This window comes from Triturus cristatus, chromosome 3_2 (assembly GCF_964204655.1).
Source record: "Triturus cristatus chromosome 3_2, aTriCri1.1, whole genome shotgun sequence".
Lineage (NCBI taxonomy): Eukaryota > Metazoa > Chordata > Amphibia > Caudata > Salamandridae > Triturus > Triturus cristatus.
The window spans coordinates 499,278,165-499,300,237 of NC_140584.1; the positions used below are offsets into that span (position 1 = coordinate 499,278,165).

The following is a 22,073-nucleotide window of genomic DNA, read 5'->3' on the forward strand; positions in this document are numbered from 1 at the left end:
TGAGACTGAAAAATAAAACGCCTACCTTTTTGCCACTGACACTGATAAGCATAGAAGGATGTAGAAAACTGAAAATATTTAAAATAAATATTTTTTAATTGGTAGTATGACATTCTAAGAAAGTTTAACTCTTTAATATATAAGGGGTGGGCTCTATGTACAAATACTATGGGATACTTATAGTTTTAAACAAGCTTTAGCAATGCTGATAGGTCGGCCTTTGAAGCACTGAACCCCTACTCCCACTGGCACACAACTACATCTACACTTACAAAGAAACTCTGTTCGCCCTGCACTCAAATGGACACCTCTCTTGCTAACCTCATGGAGGAAGACTGCTCGCCTTGTAGTCAGACTGGCACAACTCTCACGCTGAACCATACAGGCCCACCCATCCCTCTCCACTCAGACAGGCACACTGTATACGCTTCACTCACATGGCCCACCCCTCCCCTCACAATCACATGGGCACAAGGCTCTACCCGCACGCACACAGGAATACCGTTAACCCTACTTCAAATTGGCACCACTCACACCACACTCACAGGCACATGATATAGCCCACTCAACCTGCACTCCCATTGGCACACCACTCACCCACACCCTCACACGAGCACACTACACACTCACAAAGGCACACCTCTCACTATGCACTCACACATGCACACGACTTGACCTCCAAAAATGTGGTTACAATCCTATTTCGCCAATCCTTATCTCTGGATGAGGTCACTGCAGCTAAAGATGAGAATGGCAGGTGGTTGCTTTTGACCCTTAAAATCAACAATAAGCCTATCTCTTTATGTAATGTTTATGATTCCTCTGGTGTAGATTTTCAATTTTGGGATCAATTCTCATTGTTACTGCAAACATGTCCTCAGGGCAACTTAATTGTGGGAGGTGATTGCAATCAACTTATGGGCCCCTTTATAGATCGTTGCTGTACAGCCAAATATATTCCAAACAAAATACAAAAATCCTTTACAAAAGCTATTTACTCTCTGGGACTCACTGATGTTTGGAAGTTTCTACACCCTGATAGTTTGAAGTTAACTTTCTATTCACCCGAGGTTTCTACACCCTGATAGTTTCAAGTTAACTTTCTATTCACCCGCTCACCAAACCTCTTCCAGAATAGATTGCATATTTGCAACACACAACATTTTACAAAACTTGACACAAGCCAAAATAGGATCCATTATTATTTCCGATCATGCTCCGGTCATTGTTGATTTAGACTTACTATCACAACGTACGCATACTAACAGATGGAGATTTAACAACTATTTATTACAAAGTCGTACCTTCATTGAAAAAAAGCGTGTTTTTTGCATTTAATATGACAGAGAATGTTTAAATGCATTCTGTTTGGTACGCATGTAAGGCAGCAGCCAGGGGCTTTATTATTAATTATGTCGCCTCCAAAAAGAAACGTACATGCAAAGTACATCGCTCTCTGCTCACTCACATCAAAACATTAGAACACAAATACTTTACCTCTAGAAGTAAAAACACATTATCTCAGCTAATTAATGCTAAACTTCAAATTAATACAAATTTTATTGAACACGCAAAAGCTCGTCATTTAAAACGTAACGCCAAATATCATGAGGGATGTAACAAAGCTTGTAAACTCTTGGCCAATTACTTAAAACTCAACAGTCTAAAATTAATGTTATAAAAGATAAAAACAAGACTAGACACCACACTGACCATGATTTTTTACAATGCTTCCATGATTTCTACACTAATCTATATAGTTCTGAAATCTCCCCATCCACGGAACGGAAGCACTGAATACATTTTTTTCTTTAATCTCCAAAAGCCATAATATGCCTGTTGACCTTTCTTCTCAGGGCAAAGGTATGTCAACATCGGAACTTCTTGAAGCTTTATTTAAATTACCCAAAGATAAAGCACCAGGCCCAGATTCGTTTTCTGTGGAATTTTATTCTAAATTCTCTAAATTACTCATTCCCAAACTGCTCTCACTTTTTCTTTTTTTTGGTGTTGTCATTTTTTATTGCTTATCAAAACACAGTAGTGCAACATGCGCACAATATGGCAGAAAATGGAAACTACAACAATGTCAATACATCAATGGGGGGGCCTGGGGAAGAAGTGGGAGGGGTCGGGAAGAGGTAGGGTGGTAAAGGACGGGGGGTGCAACAATGAAGAAAGACATATCATCAACAAAAACAGTGCAGTAAAACAAACAACTTGATGCGAGGCGCCGGACCCAATACTATGGGCGTCAGATAGGGTGCATCGATCATTCCCCCTGCCAGCATCGAAGGTAGTGGCTGCGGATCGTGGATAAACGGAAACAGGGAGGAAGGGGTTGCGAGTCTGAAAGAACCTCCGTGCGGCAGAGGGAGCAGAAGGGAAAGAGGGGAATGGGGGAGTGTGGGGGGTCCATTGTTCGGACCCTGGTGGCAAGGGCATGATGAGTCTCGAGCATCAGCAGTAGGCCTAGAGGGAAGAGGCAGGGTGAGCTGTGGTTGGAGGAGTGGTTCTATGGATTGGTATGGGGGAATGTCGGGTGCCATTGGAGAAACAATATGGGCAGTGTCCCTGGGGGGAGATTGGTATGTAGGGTCGCCAATGTGTGGGGGCGACTGACCATGCTGAGTAGGGAAGGCGTGCGCCTGCCTATGTGTCTGGTGGCGGGGAGGGTAAGGTAGAGGGGGTGGTGTGGGGAAAGGGAAACAACATAATTTTTTTTAATGCTTTATTTACAACGTTCAAACATTATGTTATGTTATGTTATGTTATGTTATGTTATGTTATGTTATGTTATCAGGTGTTTTATTGAGCGCTCAGCTACTCAAGCAGAGTGTTCCGGCGATTGCGATATATTCAGGAGCATGAATTCGTCACAGTATCCATGGCACAGTTTCCTCTTGTCCTCTCAAGCACAACATAGCATCATATCTGACAGAGTCCGTTCTATTCCTTTCTAGGGAGATTCCTACGCTGACTTCACCCGGTAGCTCAATCCCGCTCTGGTACGAGCCAGTTTTTGTAACCCCAAGGGGCTCATCCCCCGCCCGCACCTAAAACTCCCCCCGCCCCCCCCTCCGAACACACTTCCCCCTCTCACACCTCAGCGGCGCCCCCTTGTGGGTGTGCAAGTAAATAGCTTTTCAATGGCCCCCAAATGTCCCTGGGTTTAGAGGTGCCCGGCAACAGTTCCGCATATGTGCCAAGTTGTTCCTGACAATATATTAGATCGTCCAACCATACCTTAAATTTGGGCGCCCTCCCTCTGCCCCAACGGCACGCCACTCGCCTCTTTGCCAGCAGGAGCGCCAATGCCACATACTTGCGGTGCACGGCCCTCAATGGTTTAACATAGCCTAGTACGGCCAGCAGGGGCGTGGGCTCAACAGGTTCGTTTATCATCAGGGTTAAAGCCTCAAAAACCTTCCTCCAGTAAGCATAGACACCCGGGGACTCCCAGGCTAAGTGTAAGAAATCCGCATTTGGCGCTCCACACCTCACACAGTTGTCCGTTGTCCTCAATTTGTACCTGCACATCCTGGCCGGCGTGTAATATAGTCTATGCAAAAAATTATAGTGCACAATACGCAGTCGGCTGCTGGCCGAGACCTGCTCTGTCTGTGACGAGCAGTACTCCCACTGCTCGTCTGTCAGCGCATACCCCAATTCCGCATCCCAGCCCACCCGGGCCGGGGCGGCCGATATCTGTCTCTGCGTGTGGATGGTATTATATATTAACGATACCAATCGTTTCGCCGTCGCACTTTTAAGAATCAATTGTAGTGGCGCAAGCTCAGGGTGCTCAGCCGGGAAGTCAGGGGTGAGAGATCGGACGCCCTGCCGAAGGCGGAGATATAAAAACACATCCAGAGGAGTACTCGGCAAATCCCGAAGTATGTGCTCTAACGTTCGAAATTGACCATTGTGGTAAAGATCTCCCCATGTGTTAATGTGCACGCGTTCCGCAAATCTGCGAAACACCGTTTCCTGTAGTAGGGGCATTTTAGGGTGGTAGACGAGCGGCAATAGCGAGGAGTAGAGCATGGGAGCATCCAGTAAGACACCAATGCGCTGCCATGCTGCCGCAGTGCATGCAACCGTTGTCGTCGGCCGCTCCCTGCTAACAGGCACATCATACAGTGCTCCATTTATCGGGATGGGATGAGCTAACCAGTGCTCCGCCGCAACCTGTGGCATATATCGCGGCTGGCGCATCCAGAAATATGCATAGTGTGCCTGCGCACTGAGATAATATAATTCAAAGTCGGGTATACCAAAACCTCCCTGCAAGTACGGCCTAACAAGAACACTCCACTGTAATCGCGAGTGTTTGCCCCCCCCACACCAAGTGTATCAATTCAGATTTCAGCGTTTTAAAAAAGTAAGTTCCGGGATAAAATGGTATATTTAAGAAGAGATACAATAGCTGGGGCAAGATCACCATTTTAATCAGGGACGCACGCCCCGCCATCGAGAGCGGGAGGGAAATCCAGCGGGTCACGTATTCCATAATACGCATCAAAGCCGTTCCGTAATTGAGGCGCAGTAGTGCATCCCTATCTCTCGTGACTGTAATACCCAAATACCGCACTTCATCCTCGTACCACTCCAGAGGATAGTCTAATGGGAAGCGAGTCGCGGCGGCCGTCAAAGGGAAGACACAAGATTTACTCCAATTTATTTGGATTCCGGAGAGTCTCCCAAACACGATGAACTCACGAAGGATCGGATTCAGATTGACTTGTGGCTCCCGAACATACAAAGTGATGTAATCCGCGTACATGGATATCAATATTTGCCGCATGTTGCAACGCAACGCCTTCTCTTTGTGATGTTGTCGCAGTTTTGCCGCTAGAGGCTCAACCGCTAGCACGAAGAGTAAAGGGGATAGAGGGCAGCCCTGTCGGGTACCCCTCGTAACCGGGAAGGCTCGGGACACACGACCATTGACAAGCACCTTAGCCACGGGCAAGCAATACAGTAACCTGATCCACGAAAGAAAAAGAGGAGGAAAGCCCATGCGGGACATCACCCCAAACATGTAGTCCCACTCAAGTGAATCAAAAGCCTTCGTGGCATCCAGAAACACTGCCGCCAGGGACAATTCAGGAGCAACATTGTTCATCACCGAAAAAAGGGTGCGCAGGTTATGGGAGGTGGCGTGGCCAGGCACAAACCCAGACTGATCAGGCAGCACCAAAGCCTCCAATAATAAACTAAGCCGGTTGGCTATTAATTTGGCTAATATCTTAACATCGCAGTTAAGAAGTGACAATGGACGGTATGAGTCGCACAAATGCGGCGCCTTCCCGGGCTTCAATAATGAAATGATCAGGGCCTCCGGCATAGAGGGTGGGAGGTGTCCAACCTCCAGGGCATCTTCAGAAACTTTGCGTAGTATGGGGGCCATCTGATCTATGTACATTTTATAGAATTCTACCGGTATGACATCTGTGCCAGTGGCCTTCCCGGATTGCACTGCATTATGGCCTCCCGTACTTCATCCAGCTGAAACGGGGTGCAGAGAAACTCTCGCTGCCGATCACTCAGCCACCCAAGTGTCACATCGGCTAAATAACTATCGAGATCTAGTTCACCAGCTCTCTGCGTGGTATATAGTTGGTCATAATGTGTGGCAAATTCATTGAGGATGCTTGCCGTGTCCCTGTACACTTCCTCCCCTGGGCCTGCGAGTTCTAACACTAAGGAGGAGTATCGCGGTTTCCGAATCACGTCCGCCAACGCCTTGCCCGGCCGCTCTCCCACACCATACTGTCTAGCTGTCCAATATTTACCCCTAAAGCGCGTCTCACACCGCGCCGCCTCCATATACTCGGTGAGCCCTTCTCTGAACCTGAGCCGGGTAGGATCATCCGGGCACTCGGCTAATTTCGTCTCCAGGTCTTTCAGGTCGCTATCCAGCCTCCTCAGTGTGCCCATAATATCTTTTAGCACACCCGCTCCCCTAGATATACAATACCCCCTCAGCGTGACCTTGAAGGCTTCCCAAACGGTCTCAACATGCTCAACTGATCCCTTATTCTGAGCAAAGAAATCACTCACTTCTTCCCCCAGCCCGGCCTGGAAAACCGGATCCAACAGAATAGATGCACACAGCCTCCAGCTATTGCGCGGGGGCCCGTAATCCGCCGATGCTAGGGTAAGCTTAACTGGGGCGTGGTCTGAATAAGTGCGGGCCAAGTGCTGCGCCTGCACTGTGGCTGGCCCCAGGCCGTGGGACACGAAGATATAATCCAATCGCGCCCAGGATGCCGCGTGCGCCATAAAATGCGTACCCTCCAATTTGTGTGGATGTAGGTGCCGCCAAACGTCCAATAACTGATAAGTACCGAGTATGTTCCGAAGGACCGCCCGGGCCCGAGTATAATGGTGCGGAACAGGGTGGGACCGATCATGCCCCGGGTCACATGTGACGTTATAATTTCCTCCCCAAATGATATGATTTGAGCCTACATCAAAAACCCTAGCCCATAATTCAGAGTAAAAATCTGGGGTATCCACATTAGGGCCATAGCAGCAAGCCAGGGTGACGGAGTCAGAGCCCAGTCGACCCCAAACTATGCAGTACCTCCCCTGCTTGTCCCAGGCAGCGCCCGCTAGCTGAAATGGCGTGCGTCTCTTTATAAGAATAGCGGTGCCCCGAGCATAAGAGGAATAAGAGGAAAAGATTTGGTGCTCCGCCCATCTGCTGGCAAAGGAATTGGGGCTCCGGGGACTGAAATGCGTCTCCTGTAACATAGCAATATGTACCTGATGTCGATCAAGGTAGGCTAGTATTTGTCGCCTTTTGCGTGCATCTCCCAACCCCCTAACATTCCAAGTGATGATGTTCAGTTTTTCTGTCGTCCCGTCAGACATAAGCATGCATGTTCACTAACAATCATCAAAGTTTGTGCCTGTCGTGCATAATTCAGCAAATGAAAAAACATGCAGTGCCATAATACAACCTGTGCCATATTCTCAATTCTACCAGCCATTATCATGCTCCATATAAACGAACATAATCTGTTCCAGTCTGAGGAGAACAAGCGATACTGATAAGTACCCCCATGAACTCCCTCCCCCCCCACTGAAGCAACCCCAAGTTGCCAGAAGTAGTTACCCACCCTCCTTCCCCTCCCAAACAAAATACATAACAACAAAAAAAAAATCAACAACCCCAAAGAAGATATGCAAAATAGCTATGACCAACGCACATGGTTTAGACCATGCAGTGTGCCACCGCGGGGGTTCATCCATGGGAGATCGCCGAGGTGGCCACCCTATCACTCCCTGCTCCGCCGGTCCACCGCGTATGGTAAGGCCCAGACTCTAGCGGAACAGAGAGTGCCCAGTGTGTCAAATATCATACTTAGAGCAATTTGACAGGCGGACAGTAAGCAAATTAACCACCAAACAGCTGACCATCCGGTCATGTCCACCATAGAGTCCAACTCGAGTATATCCGGAAACAGAAAGATTATCGATTGGCAAAAGAAAAGAAGCAATACTATAGCCACTGTGTGCCAGCATCGGCCCCCGATGGTGAAGAGGGCTGCGATGCAGCTGCAGCGCCCACATGGCGACCTGTTCGCTTCAGATGCTTAAGAAATTCTTCCACCTGCTGTGGCGTAGTGAAGAACCGCTGCTGGCCCTGATGAGTCACCCGAAGGCGGGCAGGGTACAGCAGCGCATAGTCGATTTGAGCCAGCCGCAGTTTATTCTTGACCGCCGTGAACTTACGACGTTCCTCCTGAACCAGTGGAGTGAAATCCGGGTAGACAGTAAAATTGTTGCCTTCATATGACAGTTGCTTTTTACTTCTCGCTATCCGTAAAGCAGCATCACGGTCCCGATAGTTTAAAAGTCGCGCTATGATGGGGCGAGGCGTGCTCCTGGGAGGCGGTCGCGGTCCCAATGTGCGATGCGCTCGTTCGACTATAAATTGACTTGAGAAAGCATCCGCCCCGATAGAGGTCAACAGCATCTTCTCCACATAGTCCTCCATCCTCCCCGTATTGGTGGATTCCGGAATACCTACAACGCGAATATTATTGCACCGACTGCGCGCTTCCAAGTCCTCATTCTTCGCGGCCACCAATTTCAGGAATTTTTCCATGCGAGTGACCTGTGTGGTGACACGCGCAGTAGCGTCCTCAGTGTCCGAGATACGTCTCTCAGTCTCTTTGATACGATCGTCGTGGCCATCTAATTTGTGTGCGATAGCATCAATACGCGACGACATCCCGTCCACCTTGTCCGCGATAGTAGCGAACCCCTGCCGGACCTCCTGTAGGATACTCTGTACATCGGTAGTCATCGCGGGCTCCTCGCCCTGAGCCCCCTCCGCAGTGTCCATCCCTAGATTATCCTGCGTGGCGCGAATATTCTTCTTGGCCGCCGCGAAGGTCAGCTTAGGCTGCCGGGCATCCGGCTTCCCCATGCCGCCACCACGATGGAGCACTCCTGCCCAGGCTGCTCTCCCCACCTTCGGAGCCGTACCAGGGAGCTAGGACGTGGCCCGCAAACAACACGCAGCTAGAGTCACTCAAAGGGAGGGCCAGTACGATCCCCTCGCAGTCTGCACGCCCCAGCCCAGATCCCTCAGGGCCACACGAGACTACAAGCGCAAGGTCGTCGCGGGGGGGGGTCCAGCAGCGCCCCAGGAGCAAGAAGCCCTCCGCGTCTCCCGCTTTGGACTCTCTCCAAACTGGGTAAGGAACCCACAGGCAGGCACCACGACCAGGATCCACCCAGACGAGCGGATTGGGACTCACTCTGGCCCGCCACCAAGCCCTCCAGCCACCGCAGCGCCAAGCATAGCTAATCAGCAGGCCAGACAGTCCAGGCAATGTCCATGTCCATGGGCTACGGCAATCACTCGGCACTCGAACACGCCCCACCGTGCCACCTGAAGTCCCCGTAGATGTCGTCTCCACCGCTACTGCGCCCTCAGGGCAGCACCGCTCCACGCATCCGTCTCCACACTCGCCACCGCTGTTCCTTCAGCGGGGGGTGGAGCCAAACATCAACCGGGGAGCAGGCCAGAATCGCCCCCCCAGGCAGCACTCACAGTTCTCCGGGGAGCGCCCGTGTTCGCTGTGCCTCTCAGGGCGCTCCCCCAGGGCCCAGAAGGCGCGCGGGCATTACTGACCCAGCCGAGGCAGGCCGTCGCACCAAGCCCCTCCGCCACCGCCGTACCTTCACCGGTGCTGCCGCGATTCCCCGACCAGGGATCCGGCAGAAAGCGATCCAGCAAGCACGTCTCCAGGGGGCAGAGATCGGGACCGTCCGTGCCGATCCCGCCTCACGCCGTGCACCCTCGGGCCCAGTCACCTCGCGTGCAGCACCGGTCTCGCGTGCTCCCGCAGGCCGAGGGAGGGCTCCACACCTCACCATCCACCAGTCCGGACCAAAGTTCACATCGGCACAGCTCACGCAGCGCTGCTCCGATCAAGCCACAACCTTCACCAGTGCCGCAGCAGTAAATGCGCTCCTCGTAGGCACCTCGTTCAACCTTTTTAAATGTCTCCAAGTAGGATTAATAAGTGAATAAATGGGCTGGGCTGGGCTGCAGGAGCCTCACAGCAGTGCGGCCATTCTGCTAGTGCGCCACCTAGCGCCCCGGAAACAACATCATTGGAGGGAGTAGGAGGGGTGATAGGATGAAGGGAGGTGAATGGTAGGGGGTGAAGGGGAGGAGTTGAAAGGAGGGCTGGAGGAGTAGGAAGAGCTGCCCTGTGTGTGGTGAATGAGGGACATATGACCTTGTTCAGGCATGCTACCAAGATGCTGGCAAGGATTTTTAATATCTCCATTTAGGAGGAATGGTGTGCAGTCATTATATCAATTTTTTTTGATCGACTTACCTTATTATCAAGTTGCAGATATCGAATGGACAGAATATCGACTGTCAGAATATCAAGTAATATTGACTGTAAGGTAAGCAATATCGAATTCCTTAATATCAAAATTAGTAATATTAAAGTAAGTAATATCGTTTGCAACAATATAGATGTTAATAATATCGAAATTTATAGTAATGTTATGTATTTTAGTATGTATTTTATATGTATGTGTTTAACATTTTTTGTTATGTTTTTTATTTATTTTTAAATATATGCATTGAGGTGCCGATTCCGATCTGTTAAAAGAAATTACCGTACGACTCGTATCCGTATTTTTTTACGTACGAATCGTACGAGTCCCGTACAACCGGTGAAGTACGATTTGTACGTGAAAAATACATACGAATCGCTTCAGGAAAAGTCTACCAGACGTACCCGGACAGTTTTACATACAAATCGAAAAACTGAAGTCCGAGCGCGCAAGTACGATCCGAACCGCCCTTCCGAAAACACAAGCGTATGGAAAATGTCCCGTATGGAGCGAACTGTGTACGACCACTACCCCGGGTACACTTGTGCCCAGGGTACGAGTCGTATGGCCCCCCCCAGCCTCCCCCCCACCTGCGTATGTCTGCACCATACCCCCCCCACCCGCGTATGTCCGCACCGTACCCCAGGCGTACCCCAATCCTCGCGTATGTACGGACCGTACATACGCGAGGATTGGGTTACGACTGGGGTACGGTGCGGACATACGTGGGTGGGGGGGTACGGTGCGGACATACGCGTGTGGAAGGTTACGGTGCGGACATACGCACCATACATATGCAATGTTGGGGTACGCACCGTACATGATGTGGTTGATGGCGTGTACGTCGCGTACCAGGCCCCCTTTTCGTCGTGCATCGCAGCGTACTTAGCTTTTCGGGCACTTTTTGGCTCCCGTAAAAAAATAGCCTTGCGGAGTGCTGTAGGTACGAATCGTACTTGCTGGTCCGTAAAACGCTGCCTGACTCTGTGCGGACGTCACGTACGCGCTGTCCAGGATCAGAATAGTAGGTATTTTTTAGCCGTACGATGTTTTTTTACGATTCGTTCAGAAATGGTATTTTTGTACGAATCGTACTTGCTGGTTTGTAAGGTGGATTTCCTGGGTACGAGTCGTACGGAGAATACGCTCCGTACGACCATTCGTACCCGAGTTCTACAGGATTGGAATCGGCACCTAAATGTATTTATATTTTTTAATTGTTCAAATCATTTATTAATTAAACATTATTTCCGATGGAGTTTGTTTTTAAGTCCCTCCGCCATCATCTTTTTAAGGATGTTGTTGCCATTCAAGTGAATGGCCATGGGTGGTGCTGGACTTAATCCAGCTCTGAGCTGGAGTACATTTACAAGTGTTGTTGGTCCTTTTCAGTTGTAGTAATTTAGAGGTGCATTTTATGAATAGGAATGGGCTTAGTCTTTTGTGTGTGGGTGCACATCCCTGCATAAACCCCTATTTACTCCCTTAATCCCTCACATTTTGTAGTAAGTATTCTTTATGTTCCAGCCACTTTCGTCTGTCTCTTCATATTTACTTCTAAAACATATAATTATATGACTGGAGACTCTGCAGTCGGGGCAGAGATCTCCCCACAAAAAAGATCGGAGATTCAGAGACAGAACCTCTTCATGTAGGTACGTGAAAAGCATTTTATAGTACGTACTATTGTAGTACTACTAAACATACAACAAAATGCAGTTTGTTTCTAGACCCCTAGGTTTAGTGATAAACACAATTATTCAGCAAGCACTTAATGTTTAACAGACGCATACAGACTTCAGGAATCAGGTGTACAAGGAGTCCCCCTAGGTTGGCTCACCTCCTTCCTCTCCAACAGGACACACCAGGTCAGGCTCTCCGCTTTCACCTCCAAACTCAAGCAGCTCATCTGCAAAGTCCCCCACGGCTCCTCCCTCTTTCTGACCCTGTTTAGCACCTGCATAGCACCACTCGCAGGCATCATAAGAACCCACAATATCAACATTGTCTCCTACACCGATGACAACTAGCTCATCCTCACCCTCACCTACACGAACAACACCACCAGGAACAACTTCACCACCTGCATGTCTGACATAGCAATTTGGATGTGACAGAACTGCCTCAAACTCAACACAGAAAAGACAGAGATCACGATCTTCAGAAATAAGAACTCCCTCTGAGACTTTTCCTGGTGGCTATTCGACCTGGGTCCTATGCCCACTACCACATACCATGCCAGGAACCTCAGCATTATCCTTGATGACAAGCTCTTGATGAACAAACAAGTCAACGCTGTGATCACATCCAGCTGCCACATCCTCAGAATGCTTCATAAAATCTTCAAACTGCTCCCCAGGCACACTAGACACATGGTCACCCAGGCACTCATCACCAGCAGACTCGACTAAAGCAACGCACTATACGTCAGCAACGACTCCAAATCATGCAGCACAATGCTGTCAGACTCACGCTAGACACTCTCAGAAGCGTACTCAGAAAATCATGCCCTACCTCGCAGAACTGCACTGGCTATCCATCCAGAAACACTGCAAATTCAAGATTCTCATTCACTCCTACAAAGCCCTCCACAACGCAGGACCAGCCTACCTCAGCAACCGACTCCAGCTCTACCAACCCTCCTGACATCTATGCTCTACCTCTCTCTCTGGCATGAATCCCCTGCATCCACAGAAGCAAAAACAGGAGGTTGCACTTTCTCCTTCATCACAGCCAAAAGCTGGAACAAACTCCCTCTACATTATCAGGACTGCCACTCCACTCCTCGACTTCCGCAAGAAGCTGAATACTTGGATGTTTAACTAGGAGCACGTGTAATCACGGATGTGTGCCACTTGAATGACATATTGTTTTGTCTACTATATGTACTCTTTTTTAACTTGCTATGTGTTTTTATATGCATGTATAGAAAGTATTTATGATATCTGAATTTATTATAGATGTTAGGGAAATAATAGTGTTATTGACTATGTTCATATTTTTAAGATTGTGCACTCTTTGAGCTTTTTTTAATCAATAAATAGATTTATAATTTTCTATACATAACGTTGTCTAGATTGTCTACCTGGGATATATGGTTATACTTCCTGTGTACGTATGGTGTTAAGTTGAATGAGTGAGATCTTGATGTAATTTAGTACATACAGCCTATATTGCTTCTATTTCACACAACAGTCCAAAGGAAACTTTCTCAGTGATACAATTGTATAGTACCCTATTCCTTTGGCGTAAAGGGGTTCCTCTTACTTTCTTACAATAACTAGGAGCACCTCCAGACCTACGCTCTTGCTCTGATGCCTGGATACCCTCACAAGTGATAGGCTGTGCCACAGAAATTTACGAAACATAACATAACATACAGAAGAACACACTTCTTCCCTCCTTTATTCACAACGGAAAGAACACTTCATTTTTGTATTATTTTGCAAAGATTAACCTAATAGTGAAAATATTTGAGCACAAAAGACAGTAGAAGTATTTGTTTTTCACCAGTCTTTGACAAACCCTTATTGTTTCTGTTCATTCAATGATGTTCTGAAAGCATGATGAAATTCTTTCATTATACTTTCATCTTACATAGGTATGCACCTTTTAAAATCAAGTTCAATATATGTATCTGAAGAGTAATTTATACTTGAAATGCATTGAGGTACTTAAGAGATTATTGAGAGGAACGGATTGTAGTCTCACCATCTGAGACACAAACAAGAGGACTAATATAAGAAAATGTTAAGTCTCACTAACAAAATGTTTACCTTTCAATGACAAAGTACTTATGGACCATGAATACATTCAAACAACTAAAATTGGTGTGATGTCAACAAGAGAACCAATGAGAAAATACATTAGAAATTAATAGAAAAACATTTTTTTTTGTGGAACTGTGCATAGGGTAACAGCATATAAGATCATGCTGTAAATGTTGATCATGCTTAGCTAGAAACTTTAGCCAGTGGGTTTTGCTGGCAAAAAGACACTGGCATGGAAGACCAGGATGAAAGAAACACAAAGTAATATTATATCCATTCAGAATGGCCCTGGTGAACCAGTAAGGATGAGAAAATTAGGGAGACTTTTTAGACATTTTACTAGTATCTCTATAGTGAACACCTGTATCCACGTAGAAGGGATATCATTTACTTGCTTAACATACCTGAATTACCTTCACTTGACCTGCAGGATCAGGAAGCTCTGTTTTCAGAATTTAAAGAAAAAGAAATTATAAACGTTTTCTCCAGTATAGTGAAGAGGAAGGCTGCAGGTCCAGATGGTATCCCAAGGGTGGTTTATAGACATTTGGTAAATCAGTAAAATCCGCTTTGGAAAGAACTGTTTAAAAATATTCTGATTAAAGACCAAAATCTGCCTACTTGCTGGAGAGAGGCAAATATAGTTGTTTTTGTAACCCAATAAGAATTCTGTTAAGCGTGAATCTTATTGGCACCTCTACCCACTAAATATCTGTAATAAGATCTTTGTTGGTATATTAGCAAAAAGACTCTCTGGGGTTGTTGAGAAGTTGGTCCATGGGGATCAGAAGGGGTTTATTCCTGGAGGACAACTCAGTGAATCTGCTTACCCGGTTACATGACTCATAAATATAGCCATCTTACAGAGATTGCCCCTTGCAATTTTGCGCGCAACTTGGCCACGATCTTTGATTAAGTATTCTGTGAATATCTACGGGTGTCTAAAAAAATTGAATCACAATAGTCTTCATAAATTTCCTATAGGCCTTATTCTGCAATCCCTCGGCCAGAGTTTGGGTAAATAATTTCTCAATGGACAAGGTTGTAATAGAGACATGCAGCAGGGCTGCCCTCTTTCACTGCTCCTTTTTATCTATTTATGGAACCCCTAGCAGAGAAATTAAGATCAGACATGGCTATAGTTCCCTCAGAAGCACCAGGACTCAAGAAAAAATTGTTCTATTTGCTGATGATTTAATTTTGTTTACCAAATGTCCAGAGACAGCAGTACAACAAATTAGAAGAAATAGCCTCTGTTTGTGGTACTTTGTAGCTCTTCTACATCAATCATGACAAAAGTCAGATAATGACCTGGAATTTGAAAAATGTCCTAGTGTTGGTACAAACAAAATGAGATATTTAGGGATTGACATCTTTCTGATACTGATCAAATACCAAAAGAGAACTTAACCAAAGTAATAACTGAGGCTAAAATACTTCTGATGAAATGGCATAATCTTCCCCTAACAAAGTACAGTAACATTAATTTAATAAAGATGTGTAATCTACCTAAAATCATTTTTTTAAAATAATATTCCACTTAACTTCAGCCCAATGACTTTTCAAAAACTGAAGAGCTGTATTAATAATTTTGTATAGGCCCTTAAGGCTATGAGGATTGCTTGGAAGAAATTAAAAAAGAAACTGGAGAAAGGCAGGTTACAACTACCAGATGTACTATTGTATTCCTGGGACTTTCAACTCAAGTAATTTAGGATGCTGCTGGGGACACCTGATTCGTCAGATAGAGGTAGATTGCTCCAATCTATGTTCTCCATGATGAAGCTCAATGGTCGGTTTCTACATAAAATGGATATCCCAAATATTTCAAGAAAATAGGACATAAGGTTTTGGGGGCAGCAGGTAAGATCTGGGCCAATTTGAGGACCAAGTATAAGATTCTGTATTACGACTTTGTGCCAATATAAGATTCACCTAATTCCATAGAGTGAGTAACAGACACCTTGAATCTTCCGTTAAAGATGGCAAACTTCAATCGATGGGGAGACTTATTTGAGGTACACAATTAGAATCCTGGGATCTTTTATGGTCCGACACGAATGGAAATCTTTTTAGGTTTAAATATAATCAGATCTCTTAGTGGAATACAACACAAAGGCGTACACATGGCCTCTGTAAAGATTTCATTAAAGAGCTCCATTCACTGAGGAAATTGAAGAAAGAGACTGCAAATGGTACGGACACTTATGGACATGAAGTGGCTTGCTAAGTCTGGGATGGATTCCTGCGGGGTGAGGTGATACAAATTTTATGGCAAGTATCATATTTTTTAATACATTTTATTCCATTGTGAGCCTAGCTACCCTAAAAAGGAATCATCTTCTTACTCTTAAAAGCGTATATTGGGCTCCGAAAAGGATGGAGAAATGGATAAAAGGCTGCAATCTGTTTTGTAAGAAAATGTGGTGCACCTCAAGCAGATGACAAACATATGTTCAATACTTATTCAGCTCTATTCAGATTCTGGCAAGCAGTAATTAAAATCACATTGGCTGCCACTGGTCGGAATATGGAGGTGGCTCAATCATTATTTTGTTCAAAGTCAATTCCAAAAGCACAAATCGGTTATGTCAAAATAAAGGTACGTTGATATTTTATTTGCTGTTGATAATCAGACACATAACCTATAAAATAAAAATGGAGTGTGCAAACTCCTCCAGTGGTAAATCGTTGGTAAATGACTGGATACAAGCAATCCTGAGAGTTAGCATGCTGGAACAATCTTGTTTAAGAAGAAAGAAACAGCAACAGATAATCGATTGGGCAGAAATAAACAACTGGGTCCAAAGATTATACCATTTGTGGGCTGTCATCAGAGCCTTGTCTGCAGTCTGGTTAGCTGGATGGTGATGCAATATCACAGGCTGAAAGAACCTCGTGAGTTGGTACAGTTGGTACACTTAGTAAATAATGAGCACTGAATAAACAGTGGTAATGAGGATACAAAGAAAGTTGACATCCAGATCTCAAATAGAGAGAGTACTTGCCAATACTTATTCAATCAACAAGGGGATGCAGAGTAATAGGACCCACTTCTATTTTTCATTGGAACTTGGAATTAGGGACTGAGGCTCACAGTTTACTATTTGAAGATAATATTTTTAAGAAAGATGGGAAAGTATGTATCTGCCTTCTCATCTGGAGACAAAGTACAAACATCATCTCTTAAAAGAGTTTTCATCAGTAGAGTTCTTGCCACGAGTGTTAGAGCAAGGGTATCTCTACTGGATATTTTCAGACCTTCTTCAGCATGTCCCAGACAGTCGGGCACGTCATTTTCTTCAACGAGACCAATCAGCTACTTTATTCCTACAAAAATCAAGGGGTTTCCATTCAAGGAGCTAAAAATGTCAAAGTAAGGCAGCCCTATCTGCTGGGTAGCCCTACCCTTTCTTCCGTTACAAAGTCAGATATCAGAATAGCATGCTTTCTTCACACCTAATAACTTCTGAATCTGGTTTTTGACAGACAGTTCCAACAGGAAGAGGATGTAGCCTTACAGCTAGAGCGGTCGACCTTGAAGCTGGGAAATGGGTTCGAGTCCCAGCAACGACGCTCAACATCCTGTGATTCTGGTCAAATCACCTAATCCCCCTGTGCCTAACAAAAAATGAATGTGTCCATCTGCAACGAAACTGGTGCTCATGTAAAGCGCTCTGATACCTGATATCATCGGGTCTAGTTCGCGCTATATAAATCTCTAAAAAAAATAGAAATGTTTTACAGTACAGTATGTAACCTTCCGTACCCAACTCATTTCCTTTGCACAACAGGAGATATCTCTGGTTATACAGTAAGTGAAGCAACTCATGAACAAATCAGTCATAGAACTACTAACTCATTGATTGATTTCAAATTACATATTGTGATGGTTGTACACGTAAGGAAGACTTTGCTGCCTAGAGATTACTGGGTTTGACTATTGACCAATTCATTTGTCTTTCTTTTGTACTTTCTTCAGCCCCTTGGTTATTCACAAAACTGATAGAACCATTCAGCTCATCCCTGTGACTCTCAGGAGGTCGAATAATAGGCTTCTTGAATGACGTGCTGTTCATCGGTCAAAACAAAGAAGTCAATAAAATATATTGATCCAGTATTTTCCCTATTGCAGAACCTCAATTTGTGATAAATCGGGAGAAATCAGGCCTCAACAACAGCAAGAAAATTGAATCTCTGTGCTCCATCATATTGGGTGAGTGATTTTCCAAAGAGCTGGATGTCACTAAATTACATAGCAATGGTCTCCTTCCAAGCAGGACTGGCAATGTGCTGCTTGGGAGCTGCTATTTTTTGTTTGTATTTGTGCCGTGCACATCTAATATCACATTGCCATAAGTCCCAGGGCTCGGTTTGTGGCAGCAGGAAAAGTGGTTGATGCAGCAGAGCGATGCTACTGGTTTCTTTGTCACCTCCCGGTGATAGCGAGGTTACCCAATTGCCTGCAGCCTGATTTCATATTCACATATGACTTGATTTCCGGATGCAGAAAATTGTTTGATGAAGTGAAATTATACCTTGGGTGAGATCCCTCCCACTCTTACACAATGGGTAAAATGGAAAATGCAGATGACAGGCTTTTCCATTGTGTTGCTTCACTGAGCAGGAGGTGCACTGCCATCGTAGTCTTTCTGAGTGACTGATGCAGAGACGTGACTTCCTTCCCACACCTTGTTGCGGCCGTGACTCGTGTTTCTACTTATTTTAAGCAAGCATAATAAAAGCCACCAGTCATACCATAAAATGCAGATTGTTTTAAGTGGACCGTGTCAGCCGATTTCATTAAGGGCACGTGGAGAAGTATTTTACAGCCAGTAGAGTGCATACTTACATTCCCCCCCACATAATTAGCCGTATATTTGTCTATGTAACAGCTGCAGTAGCCGCAGGTCAAAAGAAATTCCGATGATAATGTCTTCATGAGGGGAATTATCTCATGTTTAGGATCTTCCTTCTGCTACTATTTAGCATGTGTGTGTTTGCATGTACGTGCGTGCGTGTGTTTGTGTGTGCGTGTTTCAATTAGTAATGCTGCTCAGCGGATGATCTGTAATTGAGAATATACAATTGTGCAATCAGTAGAATCATGAATGCAGGCACCTCAATTAGGTACCAAGGGGCATATCAGCAAGGATCTGCGATAATTATCGCTCAGCGCTCTTAGCGCGAGGATAATTATCGCAGGCTAACGCTGGATTCTATCGCGGAGATAGCATGCTATCAGCAACGCTTATCTCCCAAGCGATAGTAATCCATGCGTTAGCCACAAAACAGTGGGATTATCGCTGGAAATCCAGCGATAATCGCACTGCGACTGGCGATACCTTGATGATAGGGCAGGGTGGATTTAGCCATGTAATCCACCTCCCATTGGATTACATGGCTAAATCAGAATAAAAGCAGGCGGAAGAAAAGTAGCGAGAACCGCGGTTAGCGCTACTTTTCTTATCGTTCTGCATGTTAGCGTACACCTTGATAATTTGAGAAATGTCGGTTAGCGACATTTCTCCAGTTATTTTGGGGAGGAACGCCCACTTTGCATCTCATTAGAGATGCAAAGCTGGGCGTGTCCATGCTGCTTTTCGTAAAACGGACGCTAAAGCGGCGATAATTTTATCGCATCGCCTTGCTGATATGCCCCCAAATGAGTCTTAAGTGAGTTTCGGATATGAGCCCTGGCAAACACCTGCTATAATTAAGCACTTCACCCAAATATGCTAAATAATGGGTACCTTCTTTGAAGATGTAACGAATGTAACTTTGTACCCTACTGATCTGTAAAGGACCCACACTAACATCTTCTGTGACTCGAAATAGCATTCTTTCTGCTTCTGATTCGTTGACTCTTTTACCCTAGAATGAAGAGCGATATCCAATGTAAGGCGGTCAGTACCTTTGTAATCAATTGCTCTTATTTAGACTCTTTTCAAAATGGTGAGAACTGTAGAAACGTGAGAATAAATGGCGAGCAATTGGAGAACTTATAAAAGAAAATCCTGACCAAAGTGATGTAACAAGCATTTACAATGCAACGGTCTCGGCATTGTTAAAGTTAGAGCTATTGGCATTGCTCATGACATTATTCTATAGCTATCATTTCAGGGCCCGAAGGATGCCGGCGTCTCCGCACCCCGCTGGCTCGAAGAGCTTGAAAAAACATAAAAGCGACATAATACAGATTGGAGACACAAACACACACACACAAACACCGCCCCCCCAAACACTCCCTCCCCCAAGACCTCTGCTTCAGGAACAAAACCTAAGTCTTTGCCACTGAAAGGGGAAGGTTTTGTGTGTTGCAACCGGAAGAACCGTGTGTCAAGCAGGGTACTTTCTAGGAGGCACAGGTCCATGTGGCACAGAGAGGGAGGAAAGAGATAAATAAAGCAGAAGTAGGCAAAGAAAAGCATGGTGAAGAGAGTAAGGGGATGAGTGGCAAGAAAGGGAGAGAAAAGAAAGACTGGGGGGGGCAACAGAGAGGAAAAAAGGAGTGAGGAGAGAAAGGGGAATAAAGAGAGGGCAAAGTAAACACATACATGAGGGGTGAGACAACATGGGGACTGTGCGTCTTTAAACCTCACTATCAATCCTAGCTCCCAACGGAGGTGAAAGCCTGTGATCCTTGGCAAGTCACTTCACCTCTCTCTGCTTCTTGTAACCAAAAACTGCAGTGCAGAGAGACAAGCTAAATTCCAAAAGTAAGATCCGCAAATATATTCACTTACATAAACGTGATAAACATTTCTTGCATTATAATGAATGTGTTCTGTTGTTCAGAATATTGCAATGATACAACGTCTGCTATCGGACGGGCACGTGTGCCCTGGTGAAATGAGGGGTGTCATGGTGAAATGAAGGGTGCTTGATGTGATGGTTTATGAGAGTCATTGCTTTTGCTCACATTCTATTTCCTAAAACACAGGAGGTACGAGGCGAGATCTGTCAGGCGCCATTTGCCAAAGAAAGACAGACTGGTGCGCTTTGATAAATCCAGATTGCTGTTAAATTAGAAACTAAGGTGCCTCGAAGCCTGTGAAGCAGGCACGAAGCCCTACAATTACACAGAGCCCCGACATGAAACGAGCCGAGTCACTATTGTGGGATTAGGCCCGAGCTAAGTGACTTCCGCCAGCGCGCTCCCCTGCCTTTCATGTCTGATATCACACAACGCGCCCTTCTCCGGCGTGGCGCTGGCACCTCAGTGCCACGGTCGGCGCTGGCTCGGGGTGTTTGATGTTTGATGCGTGTTTCCTGAAAGGGCACCTGGAACACTGGCGCGATGTTTACAGCGGAGTAGGTGCCTGCCTGCCAAGCTCACAGCCCTGATATAGCGCCTAGCGACCGCATCCTAAGAAATGGGATCCCAGTTGTGGCTCACTGGTATAAAGACACTTCACAAAAAGGTGTTTGCAACTCCCAAGGCTGAAGCCAGATCAATGCTGCAGCTGCTAGTCTGGAATAGCCAATGCACACATTTGAATATTAGTGGGAGAGACTCTCCCTTTCACCTCTTAAGTATGATGAAAGCAGTAACATACTGAGGTGGATCTCTTAATATCCTCAATTAAAGCCATAAACTGTTCTATCATAAGCTGATTCCTGTGGCATTTACTTGGAACCAACTGTGACAGCCAGGACTAAGCACAGAACTCTACCAATGGGGATGATACTATATTTTCAATTCACATTTCAATGAACATAGAAACAGAAAAAGTAGCAAATAATATCGAATATTTATTCCAAAATATACGAAGCATTCACAGTTCTGGTCAGCTTTAAACTTTTACAGCACCATTGAAGATGGGCCACGGATCCAAATTTTCATAAATAGCAATAGCTTCGAGGACATAATTTAGAAAAGTACAAAAACGAAGTAAGAAAAATATATGTACAGGGTGTCGCAAGGAATACAAACAAATATACAAAAAAAGGCATGGGGTCCCTGGCCACGATTAAAATATACAAGTCACAAATTCAAGTCTTTGGCGTGCTCTGATTTTGACAAAATAAATAAGCAGGAATTGATCGATATGGCGGCAGATTTTGTTTTCCAGGCACTTCATTTGAATCCCCGTCGTCGCACTTGTAAACAGGTCCCAAGGTCGCAGCTGGGCTACAACCAGGCTTGAAATTAACACAGCGCACGTTCCTATCAGAGTCTGAGCGGATGTCATGGCCGCCCTGCTTCTTGATACGCATTTGGGGTCTAGGTCTTTTAGGAGAGACTGCCATATAACTAATGTATGTATTATAGCTCCTTGAAGTCCTTCGCGAGCACAGGTGGGAACAGAGGGTTCTTCTGGCAGATGAAGGCCCGGGATAGGCTGTTTTAGCTCCAGTGCAGCGCGTGTGCTTTGGGTGGTGTGGTCTGTAGTGTCAGATGAGAGGTGAGAGACGCTG

General features: G+C 45.7%; 1 protein-coding gene across 3 annotated transcripts in view; it reads right to left on the reverse strand.

The window, feature by feature from the left end:
- IRAG1 (inositol 1,4,5-triphosphate receptor associated 1) overlaps positions 1–22,073 on the reverse strand; it is an 857,666-nt gene that overhangs the window by 64,941 nt on the left and 770,652 nt on the right. The gene's annotated exons all lie outside the window — the stretch shown is intronic.